The sequence below is a fragment of the Elephas maximus genome, chromosome 15, assembly GCF_024166365.1.
Source record: "Elephas maximus indicus isolate mEleMax1 chromosome 15, mEleMax1 primary haplotype, whole genome shotgun sequence".
In the NCBI taxonomy this organism is placed as follows: Eukaryota; Metazoa; Chordata; class Mammalia; order Proboscidea; family Elephantidae; genus Elephas; species Elephas maximus.
In genome coordinates this window covers 48,694,388-48,712,039 of record NC_064833.1, presented here as the reverse complement: position 1 = coordinate 48,712,039, position 17,652 = coordinate 48,694,388, and positions in this window count along the sequence as shown.

Genomic DNA, 17,652 nt, shown 5'->3' with positions numbered 1-17,652 from the left:
AATTATTCTTTTGTTAAAACAAATCATCCAGTGATTTGGCAAGTGTCCATTATTACTGCTTTTTAAATTGTCACCAAAGTATTCAACAGGATACCATTCCCAAATTGTTCAAAGATATATACAATGTTTTTGAAGTAATGGGTATGTTTCCTTAATTTCCATCTTTGCAGTATGTTTATCCTGCTGGTTCTGGGAATGGAGCTACTAAGCACGATCATCTTACAGCAGAATTTCTGTTACAAACGTTTGGAAATGTCAGTAACTATAATATTTACTGCTTGGCCATACCTTGGAAAAGTCAATCTAAATAAAACGTGTCATGCCTTTTGCAGTGACTTAGAAAACAATATTGAAATTATTATTGCCTGTCCTTGAGCAAGGAAACCCTGGTGGTGCAGTGGTTAAGTGCTACAGGTGCTAACCAAAAGGTCAGCATTTCGAATCTACCAGGCACTCCTTAGAAACTCTATGGGGCAGTTCTACTCTGCCTATAGGGTCTCTGTGAGTCGGAATTGACTCGACAGCAATGGGTTTTTTTGGGTCCTTGAGCAAAGAGAATGTGACCCAGCTGAAGCTGGACCCACAAAGACTCACAAGGACACATCAACTGGGCCCTGAGATAAAGACAATAGATGGGATGATCTCAGAAATTATCTTTTAGGGAAGAAAAATATTTTTAGGGAACTTTTCACAAAAAGCCAATCAAACAGGACACAAAAGACTTTTTCACTTCTATCTTTTCTTTCTTTCTTACCTTTTCTATTAACATTTAGTGAATAGAAATCTGTCGGACCAATGAAGTTCCTCCTGACTGTCCGGTTACTGAAACCTATACCAATGATTGTTAAGAAAGGCAATTCAAAGTATAAGACCACAGTTTCTAGCCAATCTGTGAAAAGGTGGAGCTTTCACCCATTTTGTGATGTTAATGTAAACTGATGACTCTGTAACCTCCCTCGAATTCGGGCAGACATTAGCTCTGGCTTCGTGCTTCTCCACTTCCCGCTTATGCCTTTTTGAATACATGCCAAATAAAACTCTCTTTTTGCTTTACTAAACTTTGTGATGTTTTTCCCCTACAACAGCAGTAAATACTTAAGTGTAGTAGGATCATTTCTCCTTGGGAGGTATTTGATCACATAAAGATTTTTTTCTTTGGCTAACGTGTATGTATTATTATATACCAGACACTCTTCTAAATGTTTCATGTTCATAAAATCAGTTCATCCGTGCAAATCCCCAAATCGTTATCCCCATTTTATAGGTAAGAAAACTGAGTTAGAAAGATTAACTACATTTCCTAAGATCACAAAGCTAGTAAACAGTGGTGATAGAGAAGTGTATAGGGCCCTGAGATAGGACTCCAGTCACTAGGCTATACTGCCTCATACCTAATTACTTGGAAATGGAGGGATGGCTTGACATTATTTACAAAGATTTATTCAGACCAGCCATTTTTACTCATGAATATTAAGGAAATACCACACCAAGTCATCATGCCTAAGAATTTTAGGTCTGAGCCTCATGAAAAAAGATGGGTTACCACATTTCTGTACATATAAGGATCAAGGCTAAGAATTTCTTCCATGTCCTGAGTTTATGTTAATGATATCTAAAAAATGTCCAAGTAATTTGATACAGTCAACATGAAACAAATTTGGAGACAGGTAGAGAGTAACAAGGAGCCTTCGCAGCATAACGGTTACGTGCTCAGCTGTTAACCAAAATCTTAGTGGTTCGAACTCAACCAGCCACTGTGCAGGAGAAAGACTTGGCAAACTACTACCAGAATGATAACGCAGTGGGGCAGTTCTACCCTGTCATGTGGTGTTGCTATGACTTGAAAATCCACTGGTCAGCACCTAACAACAACAACAACAGAGAGTAACAAGTCCGCCAAGGTCTGGTAACTCAGAGGAAGGATTTAGCATTTTATTCAAAGTGAAATGGGAAGCAGTGAGTTTTGAGCAGGCGAGTGACATATCTGACTTGCATTTTAAAAGAATCACCTTGTTGTGTACAAGACAGAGAAGTATTCTGGTGGAAGCCAGGTCTTTAGGTAGGTACTGTGGTATCGAGGGAGCAGTACTAGGGCGCAGTCTTGGCTGGTCGTGTGACTTTGGGCAAGTTTCCTAACTTTTTTACCTGAGACTCTTTATATACACATAAAGGGGATTTAGGCAACAAGGTGCCTGAGACCTTATCCAGCTCCACAAATCTTTGGTTGTGAAAGCCTGTGGAGTTGCCTCTGCTTTGGTGTTCAGTGGAAAGCAGCACGGGGACTTCCAGTTTCATTTATTAAATGCATTTTGGCTTGTGCTTTGGCCAATCATCCTCATGGATTCTGATGCTGCCTTCGCAATACATACCCAGGTGGTCCCTGTGATCCATCAATCTATAAATCAGCAGACATGTTTTACTGGCACATTAAATTACAGGGTGCCCTGGAGCAATATACCTGCTGTTCGTCAGCCATTGCCACCTGCCACTGGTGTCTGTGGGTCTACAACTTCTAAATGAACTGCCACGGAGGTGGAGTGGGGGTTGGAGAACAAGCTTAGAGAAAGGAGGAATGGGTGATGCAAATGCTACGGACAAGAAAAGACAGCTGGACCTGGCTGATGGCTTGTAAAAGGGCACTGTTTTTTTTTTCCCCCCTCTACATTTAAAATAATTTTCCATGTTCTTGAGCTGTGGTGACACAGTGGTTCACCAGTTCGAATCCACCAGCTGCTCCTTGAAACCCTATGGGGCAGTTCTTCTCTGTTCTATAGGGTCACTATGAGTCAGAATCAACTCAGCTGCAACTAAGAGCAACAACAACAACATTTAACTTAAATCAAATCAATGACAAAATTATCTTTTATTGCCTCAATTATTAGATCCTTTGCTTTCTTCTTTTTCCTTAAACACAAGCCTTTGACTAGTACATGGAATCACTAGCAGAAACTGGAAAATGAACCGTTTCAAGTAAGTGGTGTAACACATTTGCATGGATTGAATTGTGTACCCCCAAAATATCTGTCAACTTGGCTAGGCCATGCTTCCCAGTATTGGGTGATTGTCCACCATTTTGTCATCTGATGTGCTTTTCTTATGTGTTGTAAATCTTACCTCTACGATGTTAATGAGGCAGGATTAGAGGCAGTTATGTTAATGAGGCAGGACTCAATCTACAGGATTAGTTTCTGTCTTAAATCAATCTCTTCTGAGGTATAAAGAAAGAAACCAAAAGAGAGACAAGGGAATGGGCCTTATACCACCCAGAAAGCAGCAATGAGAGCAGAGCGTGTCCTTTGGACCAGGGATTCCTGCACTGAGAAGCTCCTAGACCACCAGGGGAAGACTGATGACAAGGACATTCCTCCAGAGCCAACAGAGAGAGAAAGCCTTCCCCTGGAGTCGGCATCCTGATTTGGGACTTCTAGCTTCCTAGACTGTGAGAGAATAAATTTCTCTTTGCTAAAGCCATCCACTTGCACTATTTCTGTCATAGAAGCACTAGATGACTAAGACACACAGGGTGTCCTTCTTTTCCCAAATCATTAACTTGATTTGGCATTGTAATTGTAGCCTTTACAAGGCTATCCTGGAGTTTAATTCCCCACTTCCTGAATTGATGTCCCTAATACTCTTCTTCCTTCCTTCATTAATAGAATTGCCATCTCCACCAAAAACATTTGTCCAAGACTTTAGGCCTATCTAGCACATTCACTTAAAACTTCTTCACAAGATTTTTACTGATATTCAAAATACTACTTTTAAACACTTTAAAAAATTCAGGAAATGTGAAGAAAAAAAATCATTCGAATTCCTATAACTCTGATATTTTATTGGTCTTCATATGCATACATCAGCAAAACACAACTAAAACCCATAAAAGATAGGACTTTATATGTATTTTTTTAAATGATGTTTTAAATATAATTTGGTTTTGCTTTTTTCACTTAACATCCTTCATGATTATTTTTCCATTTCCCAATGCCATTAAATATCCTTTGCAATCATGATTTTTAATAGCTATGTTTTCTTCTTTGAATTATGTTTTCTAAGCAATTACATCTACTCTTCACTTAGTGACATGGTTAGATTTCAAAGACCAGGCATTATGTGAAATTGGTATTATGCAAAAATGGAGGATGACCACATCAGATCACAAAATGGAGGATGACTACAGCATTACATAACTGCTAATTTACATCATTACATTACTGCCAAACCACTGAGAATTATGACCCAGCCAAGCTGACACACAACCTTACCCATCACAGCCAGCATTTTGTTACCACCAGACTTACATCATTAACGCACATTTTTTACTATTATGGTAAATGTGAAATGTCAGATAATAAGGTAGCCAATAAATAAGAAGTAAGTATATTTCTGGTATGTAGGGACAAGTGCCTGTCAGTTTGTCATACTGTGGGGGCTTGTGTATTGCTGTGATGCTGGAAGCTATGCCACCGGTATTCAGATACCAGCAAGGTCACCCATGCAGGACAGGTTTCAGCTGACCTTCCACACTAAGACAGACTAGGAAGAAGGACCCAGCAGTTTACTTCGGAAAAGTATTAGCCAGTGAAAACCTTATGAATAACAGCAGAACATTGTCTAAGATAGTGCTGGAAGATGAGCCCCCCAGGTTGGAAGGCACTCAAAAGATGACTGGGGAAGAGCTGCTTCCTCAAAGTAGAGTCGATCTTAATGACGTGGATGGAGTAAAGCTTTAGGGACCTTCATTTGCTGATGTGGCATGTCTCAAAATGAGAAGAAATAGCTGCAAACATCCATTAATAATCGGAACCTGGAATGTACAAAGTATGAATCTAGGAAAATTGGAAATCACCGAAAATGAAATGGACCCCATAAACATCGATATCCTAGGCGTTAGTGAGCTGAAATAGACTGGTATTGGCCATTTTGAATGGGCCAATCATATAGTCTACTATGCTGAGAATGACATCTCGAAGAGGAATGGTGTTGCATTCATCATCAAAAAGAACGTTTCAAGATCTATCCTGAAGTACAATGCTGTCAGTGATAGGATAATATCCATACGCCTACAAGGAAGACCAGTTAATACGACTATTATTCAAACTTACACACCAACCACTAGGGCCAAAGATGAAGAAACAGAAGATTTTTATCAGCTGCTGCAGTCTGAAATTGATCAAACATGCAATCAGGGTGTATTGATAATTACTGGTGATTGGAATGCGAAAGTTGGAAACAAAGAAAAAGGGTCAGTAGTTGGAAAATACGGCCTTGGTGATAGAAACAATGCTAGAGATCGAATGATAGAATTTTGTAAGACCAACGACTTCTTCATTGCAAATACCTTCTTTCACTAACATAAACGGCGACTATACACATGGACCTCACCAGATGGAACACACGGAAATCAAATTGACTACAGCTGTGGAAAGAGATGATGGAAAAGCTCAATGTCATCAGTCACAAAAAGGCCAGGGGCCAACTGTGGAACAGACCATCAAACGCTCACATGCAAGTTCAAGCTGAAACTGAAGAAAATCAGAGCAAGTCCACGAGAGCCAAAATATGACCTTGAATATATCCCACCTGAATTTAGAGACCATCTAAAGAATAGATTTGATGCATTGAACACTAGTGGCCGCAGACCAGGCGAGTTGTGGAATGACATCAAGGACATCATCCATGAAGAAAGCAAGAGGTCACTGAAAAGACAGGAAAGAAAGAAAAGACCAAGAAGGATGTCGGAAGAGACTGTGAAACTTGTTCTTGAGCGTCGAGAAGCTAAAGCAAAAGGAAGAACTGTTGAAGTAAAAGAACTGAACAGAAGATTTCAAAGGGCCTCTCGAGAAGACAAAGTAAAGCATTATAATGACGTGCAAAGAGCTGGAGATGGAAAACCAAAAGGGAAGAACACGCTCGGAATTTCTCAAGCTGAAAGAACTAAAGAAAAAATTCAAGCCTCGAGTTGCAATAGTGAAGGATTCCATGGGGTAAATATTAAACGACACAGGAAGCATCAAAAGAAGAGAAGAACGGGGCATCAGGATTGGATGAAGACTCATTAACAACCTACGTTATGCAGATGACACAACCTTGCTTGCTGAAAGTGAAGAGGACTTGAAGCACTTACTGATGAAGATCAAAGACCACAGCCTTCAGTATGGATTACACCTCAACATAAAGAAAACAAAAATCCTCACAACTGGACCAATGAGCAACATCATGATAAACGGAGAAAAGATTGAAGTTGTCAAGGATTTCATTTTATTTGGATCCACAATCAACAGCCATGGAAGCAACAGTCAAGAAATGAAAACACTCATTGCATTGGGCAAATGTGCTGCAAAGGACCTCTTGAAAGTGTTGAAGAGCAAAGATGTCACCCTGAAGACTAAGGTGCGCCTGACCCAAGCCATGGTATTTTCAATCACATCATATGCATGTGAAAGCTGGACAATTAATAAGGAAGACGGAAGAAGAAATGACACCTTTGAATTGTGGTGTTGGTGAAGAATATTGAATATACCATGGACTGCCAAAAGAACGAACAAATCTGTCCTGGAAGAAGTACAACCAGAACGCTCCTTAGAGGCAAGGATGGCGAGACTACATCTTACATACTTTGGGCATGTTGTCAGGAGGGATGAGTCCCTGGAGAAGGACATCATGCTTGGCAGAGTACAGAGTCAGCGGAAAAGAGGAAGACCCTCAACGAGGTGGATTGACACAGTGACTGCAACAATGAGATCAAGCATAACAAAAATTGTAAGGATGGCGCAGGACAGGGCAGTGTCTTGTTCTGCTGTGCATAAGGTCACTATGAGTCAGAACTGACTCGACGGCACCTAACAACAACAACAACCACAGGGACACGGATGGTTTTTATAGGTGGCTTATGTATCTGGCATTGCTGAACTCTTATTAGTTCTAATAATTTATACGTCTTAGTTTTCCCAAGTAGGCAGGCATATCATGTGTGAATAGCAACAATTTTTATTTTCTACATTCCAGCTCATATCCATCATATTACTTTTCCTAATTTCATCATATGGAATAAACTTCTAGCGCAGTGTTGACCTGTAGTGGTAATATAGTTCAACTTTTTAATCTGAATTTGATCCATTAATATTATTATTTTTGCATTGAATTCCAAGTTTTGCCACTTTTTAGCTGTATCTTGGACAAGTTAGCCTTTTTATGCCTCAGTTTCTTCAGCTGGAAATTGGATCAAGAACAGTACCTGCTTCATAGAGTTGTTGTTGGCATTAATGAGACAACACTATGTAAAGTGCTTTGATCACAACATAGTAAGTGTTCAAGTTAAATGTCAGGTGTCATCTTCACCACTGGAAATAAGGTCAGCTTATATTTTCCTTTCTTATATTGTCTGGATTTGGTATCGAAGCTGTAAAAGCACCATGAAGAGGGTTTCCAGCTTTTTCTGTTTAGAGAAACAACTTGTAGAAGATAAGGGTTACTTATTCCTTAAAAAAAAAAAAAAAACTCACCTGGAAAATCATCTGCATACATTTTTTATTATAGGTTTTCGATTACTGACATAAATTTCTCAATGGATTCATATTTGCCAGTTCTTCTTGAATCCATTTTGGCAACTGATATAATTTTTTATAAAATCATGTAATCTGTTTTCAAGTTTATTGGCATTAATTATGAATAGTATTCTCTTGTGTTCGTCATCTCTACTGTATTTTTTTATTCTCTTGTGTTTTTCATCTCTACTGTATTTATTGTTAAGCTCCATTTTTTAATTTCTAATATTATTGTTTTCTACTTTCTTGCCTTTTTTTCCTTGATCAATTTTGCCAGAAGGTCCTTAATATTATTAGGTTTTTTTTTTAATCGACTTTTCTTTTGTTAATCTTTTCTATTTTGTTTTTTGTTGTTGTCATTGTTATTTTGTTTTATTCCTTTAATTTATGCTGATTTTTACTTCTTTTTTCCCATGTTCTTTGGATTAATTGTGATGTCCTTTTTCCTATTTCTTGAAAGCTTAGTTTGTAATTTTCAGTTCATCTGCTTTTCTTATGTGGACATTTAAAGCTATAAATAGCCCTGAACCACTACTTTAGCTTTACCCCACAAGTCCTAATATTTTGTAGTTTCGTTGTTTTTCTTTCTAAATGCTTTTTTATTTCCTTATAATTTCTTCTTTAATTCATGTATTATAGGAGTGTATTTTTTAGTTTCCAAATGTATGAAATTCTTTTGGCTCTATTTTATTTATCACTTCTAATTTCATTTCATTATAATAAAAACAAATGTGGTCTTACTTATTCTAATTCTTTGGTATTTGTTAAGATTTTTGTTTAGACCTAGTATATGGTAATTTTTTAAAAAATGTTCCACATGTGCTTGCCCAAGAATGTGAATTTATGAATTTTTTAGTCACAGAGTTACATACATGTTCATTATATAAAGCTTATTAATTGTGTTGTTAAAATATTCTAGCTTAAATAATTTTAGTATACATTAAAATTTACATCCTACTTTAAGTTTATGGATCTGATATTATTTGGTATACAGCTTTCTTTTAACTCATATTTAGCTGTTATACTTTTTTCAAGGATTTGTCTTCAACCTTGCTTTATCATTATGTTTTGATCTTGTCTTGTTTAGACAAAAACCATAAAAATAATATATAGGCAGCCATTAGTCTAACTGAATGATCCCTTGCTCTGTTTCATCTAGAGTACACTTTTGAAGATACTTCAACTTACTTCAGTATTCATTTGCCAGACATGCTATTAGTGATACGGAATTGAGTAAGATGTAATTTCTTTTCCTAAATACCTTAAAATCTATATATTGTTATAGGCCAATGTAAGCAGTAATTTCAGTATAAAGTGGAAAATATACTTGATAAACATCTCCTGATGAAGACGTCAAGATTTAACCATACCCTGTCTTGGTTATCTAGTGCTGCCATAACAGAAATACCACAAGTAGATGGCCTTAACAAAGAAAAATTTGTTTTTTCAAAGCCTAGTGGGTTCATGGCATTGGCTCCAAGGAAAGGTTTTCTCCCTCTGCCGGCTCTGGAGGAAGGTCCTTGTCATCAGTCTTCCATTGGTCTAGGAGCATCTCAGGTGAAGGGACCCTAGGTCCAAAGGATGTGCTCTGCTCCTGGTGTTGCTTTCTTGGTGGTATGAAGTCCTCAACTTTCTGCTTGCTTCCCTTTCCTTTTATCTCTTAAGATGTAAAAAGTGGTGCAGGCCACACCCCAGGGAAACTCCCTTTACCTTGGATCAGGGAGGTGACCTGAGTAAGGGTGGTGTTATAATCCCACCGTAATCCTCTCAACATAAAATTACAATCACAAAATGGAGGACAAGGACACAATAAAGGGAATCATGGCCTAACCAAATTGATACACACATTTTTGAGGGGACATAATTCAACCCATAACATGCCCCTAACATGTCTGGTGAAGAATCCCAGAGCTTTATTCAAGCAGAACATCCAGGTTCTGTGTGCATTGATTGACACATTGAAGACGAATAACAAAGAGGAGGTCCAACTTCAACTCTGTAGCCACTATTTGGGTTCTCAGAGATTCATTCTGATGAACTCAGACATCCTTTAAAAAAAAAATACCAGTAAACATAAGAAATAAAAATGGCCTTATTGTCACAACCAACAGTCAGTCATTCAAACAGAGGAAGGGGATACTGCCTGGTTTAAAATCAAGAACAGCGTGTGTCAGGGTTCTATCTTTTCATCATACTTATTCAATCTGTATGCTGAGCAAATAATCTGAGAAGCTGGGATACATAAAGAAGAATACAGTATCAGGATTGGAGGAAGACTCATTAGCAACCTGCATATAGAGAAGACACAAGCTTGCTTGCTAATAGTGAAGAGAACTTGAAGCACTTACTAATGAAGGTCAAAGGTTATACCCTTCAGTGTGGATTATACCTCAACATAAGGAAGACAGAAGTCTTCACAAATGGACTAACAAGCAACATCATGATAAATGGAAAAAATATTGAAGTTGTCAAGGATTTCGTTTTACTTGGATCCACTATCAACACCCATGAAAGCAGTAGTCAAGAAATCAAACAACTATTGCCTTAACTCAAATCTGCTACAAATAACCTCATTAAAATGTCAAAAAGCAAAGATGTCACTTTGAGGACTAAGGTGCACCTGACCCAAGCCATGGTGTTTTTAATCACCTCATATGCATGCAAAAGCTGAACAATGAGTAAGGAAGACCAAGGAAGAGTTGATGCATTTGAATTGTGGTGTTGGTGAAGAATATTGAGTATACCCTAGACTGCCAGGATAATGAACAAATCTGTCTTGGAAGAAGTACAACCAGAATGTTCCTTAGAAGCAAGGATGGCAAGACTTTGTCTCACATGTTTTGGCCATGTTATTAAGAATGACCAATCCCTGAGAAGGACATCATCCTTGATAGAATGTCAGCAAAAAAGAGGAAGACCCTCAACGAGAAGGATTAACACAGTGGCTGCAACAATAGACTCAAGCATAACAAGGATTGTGAGAATGGCCCTGGACCAGTGTTTTGCTCTATTGTACATAAGGTTGCTATGAGTCAGAACTGATTTGATGGCATCTAACAACAACAACAGTCACAATCGAAAAATCAGTGTATGCGGTTTAACTCACTTTGTCTGGAGCACAATTAACCAAAAAGTTACAATAAAGTATGTCATATAACTGAACCATTATGCATGCCTTTGGGGGCCTTGTGGGGCACCGAGCCTTAGAGAAGTGCATTAAAGGACCAATAACACAGGCTTTGTCTCATCCAGCATGCATTAGGATATGGCTATCTCCTATAAAAAGAAAATTAAGTGTGTATTTTAAATATACAGGAGCCACCACTATCATTTTTAAGATCAGTGATCATTGTTTAATTACCTTGAACAGTCATTTTGTGTACAGGTTCTTTCAAGTATGGAAAATGGCATTTAGAGACTTGAGATGCCACTAAATCATACCAGAAGAAATTTTCCAAGGGCCTGCTTTAGGTAGGCATGGTTCCATCTTAGTCGTGTTGAAGCTGGAAGATGCTGCGTGAAGATCAAGCTGGAAGGTTCCTGAGGCCTTCTAACACCAGCTGGCCAAATCAAAGTGGCAAATTGAGGATAGGGAGAAAAGAGGATGAGCACTGGGAAAAATCAATAAATAAGGAGGATCAAGTTAGAAGGAAGGTGAGCCAGGAGGGATTCCCTGAAGACTTTGGGCTCCTCGATTCCTTTTTAGGTGTTGCTTTTGACCAGTGTTTAAACGTACTAGCATTGGGCTCTGAAATAGTGAACCTAACTATTTTGTGAGGACAGACAGCTTACGTGGGGCAGAAGACATCAGAGCCCATTTCGGTAGGCCAAAGACCTGTACCTTCTATTCCTACCTGCTCCTACCTTTCAATGGAAAAAAAACAAAGCGATTAAGAAAAGAAGATGAACAAAGTTAACAATTATAAGCTTACATACACATTTTTATATTATAAAACAATGACTTACAGCTAAAAACTATCTAGTATCTTTTATTACAGCTACGTTGATAGTATATCATAAGCTATTTAAGTAGAGCCCATATATAGGCGGCACATGACTAGTGAAGGCAGCAAAATTTGGCAGCTTATGCATTTATGTGTCTGCTTTATCTCTAGATGTATAGATGCTTCCTCCTTGAACTCACAGCAGGCATGCCTTAAAATCTAGTTACTGGAAAATTATAGACCAAAATAATGTTGACGTGAATGTGCAGAGCTACATATTGTGAGGTGAGCCAAACAGCCCACACCATGCTAAAATTAGTAGTCATGAAGCTAAACTCACGGCAATTTATAATTCTAAAGCAAGATTAGCAGCAATTGAAAATCACAACAAACTGTTGATGTACTAATAACAATGAGTCTTTCCCGAAAAGGGTGGGAAATCCAACTTGGTGCCCATGCACATGTGAAGTAGAAGCCTTCACTTATTCAAATATTCCAATACATATTCAAATATTAATCAAGTGCCTACTATGTGAACCAGGCATTTTTATGGGTGCTGGGGATACAGAAGTGAACAAATCGTTTCTATCTCTACTGGACAAGCATCTCCAAATCAATGTACATCTTCACAGAATCTGGGCCCTGAGCCATAGTAAATAAGAAGTCAGGCAAAGGTACATTTTGCAAGAATTAAATCACCCTTGGGAAGGCCTGTTAAATAATGCTTCAGAACTGCATCACAAGAACTTGTAATCTGCCTTATTTCCAAATTTTGGATCATCGTTACTAACACGGAATTCTGTTTTTTAAAGACCAGAATGTCCAAAAATTGATCAAATGTGTCTATGTTATTATGTGCAATGTTTTTTATTGGTTATGTTTTCAGTACTCATTTCTTACTCACAATTTGATACCTTTAAACTCTTAGGCTAGTCTATGAAGTCTTCCCAGCCTTACAAAATATAATGATATGGTTTTTCTGTGAATGTACGTGTGCGTGTGTGTGTGTGTTTACCTTTTCAAAGAAGGAACGATATATGAGAGGGGTGTTTCTTGTGCTAACATTATTGGTTCCGGGTCCCCCATCTCTGGTAAGATTGCATCCTCCAGGCAGAATAATCTACTGGATAAGAATGTGAACAGCTCTGAGTAATAATCTTGACTCTTTTATTAATATTGTCCTTCAGCAAGTTAGCTATCTTTTCTGGATCTCAGTTTCTACATTTTTAAAGCAAAGAAAAAAATACTTACATTGTAGGGCCAAGGTGAAGATTACATCTAAAAAGCTTGGCACAATTCCAGCACATAGTAAATATATGTCAACTTTATAAACCCCCTTACCACACACACGCACACACAAATAGTACTTAAGAGCCTTTGAGATTTAAAAAAAAAAAAGCACATTTTAGGTGGGTATTCAGGTAAAGTAATCACAATAATCACGTTGTGATTACTACTCTTTGTCTAATTTTACCAATTTTTAAAGGAGATATGAGTTTGTTTTGTTGTATTTCATTTATTTTGCTCTTAATATTCTTTAACTGATTCTGTTGTTTCTCCACGGATCTGGGCCTCCAAAATGAGTATGCTGTGTGGACTTCAGTCCTCTCTCCAGGCTCTCTTGGACTTCACAGACACTTGTGTTTGATCGTAACACTCATTCTCAATGTCAGTAGATCCCTGAGAAATCTTTGTTTCAGAGATAGTAATGGGCAATGGCATGGCAGTCTAGAATGTGCTTGTGAAAAAGCCAGTACGTTCTTAGGGTCTTATTCTTCATACTAATATACCAAGTTCTCTTCTGTATGGATCTTGAGAGTCTTCTCCAAATTTGACTTATGGGCCAGCTACTCAAATCTACTATTTATTCAGTTGTTTCTGGAAAAGAAATGTATAAATTCAAGTAGCAGCTAATAGAGAGTCTCACCCAACTTCAGTCTGCTTGTAAGAAAATATTTCCCTGGAATGTCCTGCACCAAAACCCGGCTTTAAGTGCATACCCTTTAATTTGTTTTTTCCATAGTAGGCATTAATTTCTGTTTGTAGCCAGCCCTGGTGATGAAGAAATCACACAAGCTAACATTCTAGCAAGGTACAAAGCCAACAACATCAGTTACAGATGCATAAAGGAGTTTGCTGTACTCTGTGAATTGTTTCATCAACAAGGTTGGATAACTGCAGGAAAGGTAGGGAATTGCTTCTTCCAGCCTGAGATGAGATTTACCCAGCTCGCCTGTCACCTGGTTGGCCACAACTGCCTTCTGAGAAACTGTTAAAAAAGAAGAAAGGCAAAGAAAGAAAAAATTCCATTTCGTATTTTATAGGTGCAGTGGGTGCTGTGTTATTTGGTTCCTGTATGAACTTTTTGTTGTTGTTTAAATGAGATAAAGGTTATGCAAACCATAAAGCGCCATGCAAGTGTGAGGTGTTGTGATTATTTCTACAAAGGAATATTAGGTCTGGAAAGTTTAGATGTGTAACCGCATTTTCACTGATGCCGTTGGCAGATCCTCTCTGAAGCAGCAATGACTGTGACACCGGTGGCAGAGCACATTGCCCGTAAACAAGGAAGGCCTGCCTCCAAGTGAAGTTGAGGGAATTGATGCCTCACATGACTGCTTTCAGAGGCCGAGATCAAAAGCACTTTTCAGCATATCATATAATTACTATCATTAAGAAGCATGAGGCAAGGAGCCCTAAATTCCCAAATTTTCAAAGCAACAAAAGCAGCACAGCTTTAATGGGACTTTGAAGTCAGATAAATCTCTAGGTATTTTCATTACAGAAACTCACAACTAATTAAGAAAAACCCTATCTGGGCCAGTGTTTAATTATGTTTGCTTGTCCGCCTGTGTCATGTACTGTGTTCTGAAAGTAGGGGGGTGTCAATTGGATTATACCAAAGACTGTGCTGCGACCAGCCAGCAGCATTCATTGTGAACAAAGCATGGCATAGCAGGGTTTTGATCTCTTTTGTCTGGATAAATAAGTTCTTAATAAACATTGATGATTTCCTTAATAGTCCACATAGCCCAAAGGTTAACTAGAACTTTCTCAGCAAAAAATCATATCTATTTAAAAGTACTAGGGGGATGTGTTGAACCATCTATTTAGGAAGATGTCGGAAAAATTCTGATACTAAAATAAGAACAAATTTTATTGAATATATCACCCAGAGGGAAACCCTGGCAGCATAATGGTTAAGTGCTATGACTGCTAACCAAAAGGTCAGCAGTTTGAATCCACCAGGGGCTCCTTGGAAACTCTATGGGGCCATTCTACTCTGTCTTGTAGGGTCACTATGAGTTGAAATCAACTCGACAGCAATGGGTTTTCACCGAGAGTGGCTGTTTATATAGAAGGTAGACTAGAACTGCTAACTAGTGACCCAAGGGGCAGATCTTGCCAAGAGATATTTTTTCTTTGGTACGTACAAAGATGTTTATATAGTGTTTTTTCTAAAAATTGGAGATCATGAACAGTATTTAAAAATTAGCAAACATCCCATAAGATATAGATTTAGGATGAGAATAATTGGGACGTCTGACAACACTGGACCCACTTCGTAACTGTGGCCAGTTGTGTCTAAAAGGAAATGTTGGGCAATACCCTGCAGACCCAACATGTCCCTCTATACTCCCTGACACTGAGACCTAGTGCCATCTGCCATTCAGCAGCAAATATGCACTGTTTCTTTTTTTAATTTTTTTTCATAGACCCCATCACCTTCACCATTCCCATTACCTAACTTGACTCTCCTGGCATTCGAGTTTGTGAAAACTAAGATAGACTCGTAGACAATTGCAAGGCAGCGTCATATCTGTGTCTGAGTTAGTCTCATCTTCCTGAGATTCCTGTCATGGTGGCAGATGCATAGGATCAATGACTAATGGGGCAGCTGGAAAGCAAAGGAGCATTCAGCCTTGGCTTCGCCCACTTTCTTTTTCCCCAGCTGAAGTAACATTGAGTAGAGGGAAGGGTGGAATAGAAGGAAAATAAGTGACCCTGCTACCTGCTTTATCTGTTAATCTGCTTGCAGTCAGGCACAATCCAAAAGACCTTGCATAGGAACAAATCCCACAAGGGTTTCAAAGGAAGCCTGAGTTGAGAGACAGATGGTTGGGGAAGCATATGCTCTCATCACTCCTGCTGTCTCATCCTCCCAGTGAGTATCCCTGCGACCCTGATGGGGCTCCCAGAAGTATTGGGTCTCTTCATTTTGGCCATGGTACTGTTTGGAGGTCCTTTGTCCCTGTCATGGGCATGATTCTCTGTTATACCTCTACAGACAAAATATCACAGTCCTCAGCTGCATACACGGCCACCCGGCCATCTGGTCATCCATCATCCACGGCAGTGGTTAACATTTTTAAAGCAATGAAACATTCTTTTGAAGTAAAATCTTCAGTAGAATCCCAATGCATAAAAGAGATGAAAATGAAGCAGTGGTGATTGAAACGGTGCCGAGAAAGAGGGCAGAGTTCTAGCTCCTGTTTCTCCCTTTGGTCCTCCCTTCCCCTACCTTCTGCAATAACTAATACTCTTTGGGACTCTGGGTAATAGACTGAAAACTAGTGACCTATGGCATTCATTGAATCACAGAATGCTGGATCTAAAAATTCAACTCCTTCATTTTAGAAAAGAATAAATTCCATTGCAAAAAATTAAGTAACTTGCCTAAAATTTATTCATCTATTAGGGCCAGTCAGGCCTAGAACTTTGGTTTCTAAAATCTAGTCCGATCCTTTTTCCAGGCTTCTCCAGTGCCCTTTATTTGCATAGGATCAATAAATGGGGATCAGGAAAGCAAAAGATCATTCAACCTTGACTCCACCCACTTTCTTATTTTCCCTACCTACTGTACCAATAAGGAACCCTGGGGCCGGAGTGATTGCTAGTGGAAGGATCAGTGGTTTGGACCCATCAGCTGGTCCACAGAAGATGTGGCAGTCTGCTTCTGTGAGATTTACAGTCTTGGAAACCCTATGGGGCAGTTTGGCTCTGTCCTATAGAGCCACTATAAGTCAGAATCGACTCAACAGCGACAGGGGAAACTGTATCAATTATTCATTACTATGTCATAACTTAGTGGCTTAAAATAAAAGCAATTTATTATTTCTCACAATTCTATGGGTTGCCTAGCTCAGCTGGATGGTTCTTTTGCACCACGTGATGTAGGCTAAGGCCAAGTCACACAGCTGCATTCAGTTGGGAACTGGGTGGGCTGAAACTGGAACATGGAAAATGGGCTCTCCTTCAGAGTCTCTCTCCACGTGACCACTCATCATTCAGTGTTGGATTGGTTTCCTCCAACTGCTGTAACAAAACACCACGAACTGGGGGGCTTATAAGTGCAGAAAATGATTGTTCATAGTTCTGAAGGTAAAAGGTTCAAAATCAGAATGTTGGTGCTGTTGATTCCCTCTGAAGGTGCTGAGGACAATCTGTGTCATGCCTCTCTCCTAGCTTCTGCTGGTGGCTGACAATCCTTGGTGTTCTTTGGCTTGTAGATGCATCTTCACCCTTTGCCTCTCCATCTTCACATAGCCGTCTTCCCTATGTGGTTTTCAGTGTCTCTTCTCTTTTATAAGGACACCACTCATATTGGGTTAGGACCCACCCTACTCCAGCATGACCTCATGTTTGTTTCCAAACTAAGTCACATTCACAAGTCCCAGGGGCTGGGACTTCAACATATCTTTCGGTAGACATGATTCAATCCATAACAGCAGTGTAGCCTGAGCATGGCTGCCTTTCCAAAGGCTCCTTTAGAAATTCCAGAATGTCACTCTACCACATTGAAACAAGTCACAAGGCCAGGCCAGTTTAAAACAGAAGGGAAATAGATCCTACTTCCTAATAGAAGACGTAGCAAAAAATCTTTGGGCTCTTTAACCCCCACATGCATTTCATTATTGCATCCTTATCCATAGTTTCTCCTATCCATCTCCTCCTTTCTGTCCCACTTACACTATCTTCTATCAGACCTTTGGATTTTACCACCCAGGGGACTGCAACAGTATTCCAACTTATCTCTCCTGACCTCCAATTTCACCACCTTCTAGGCCACTTTCTCCACTGATGTTCTAAAGCTCTAATCTGATCATGTCACTCCCTTCCAAAGTTTCCTCCATGACTCCACATTGCCTTAAGGATAAAATTTA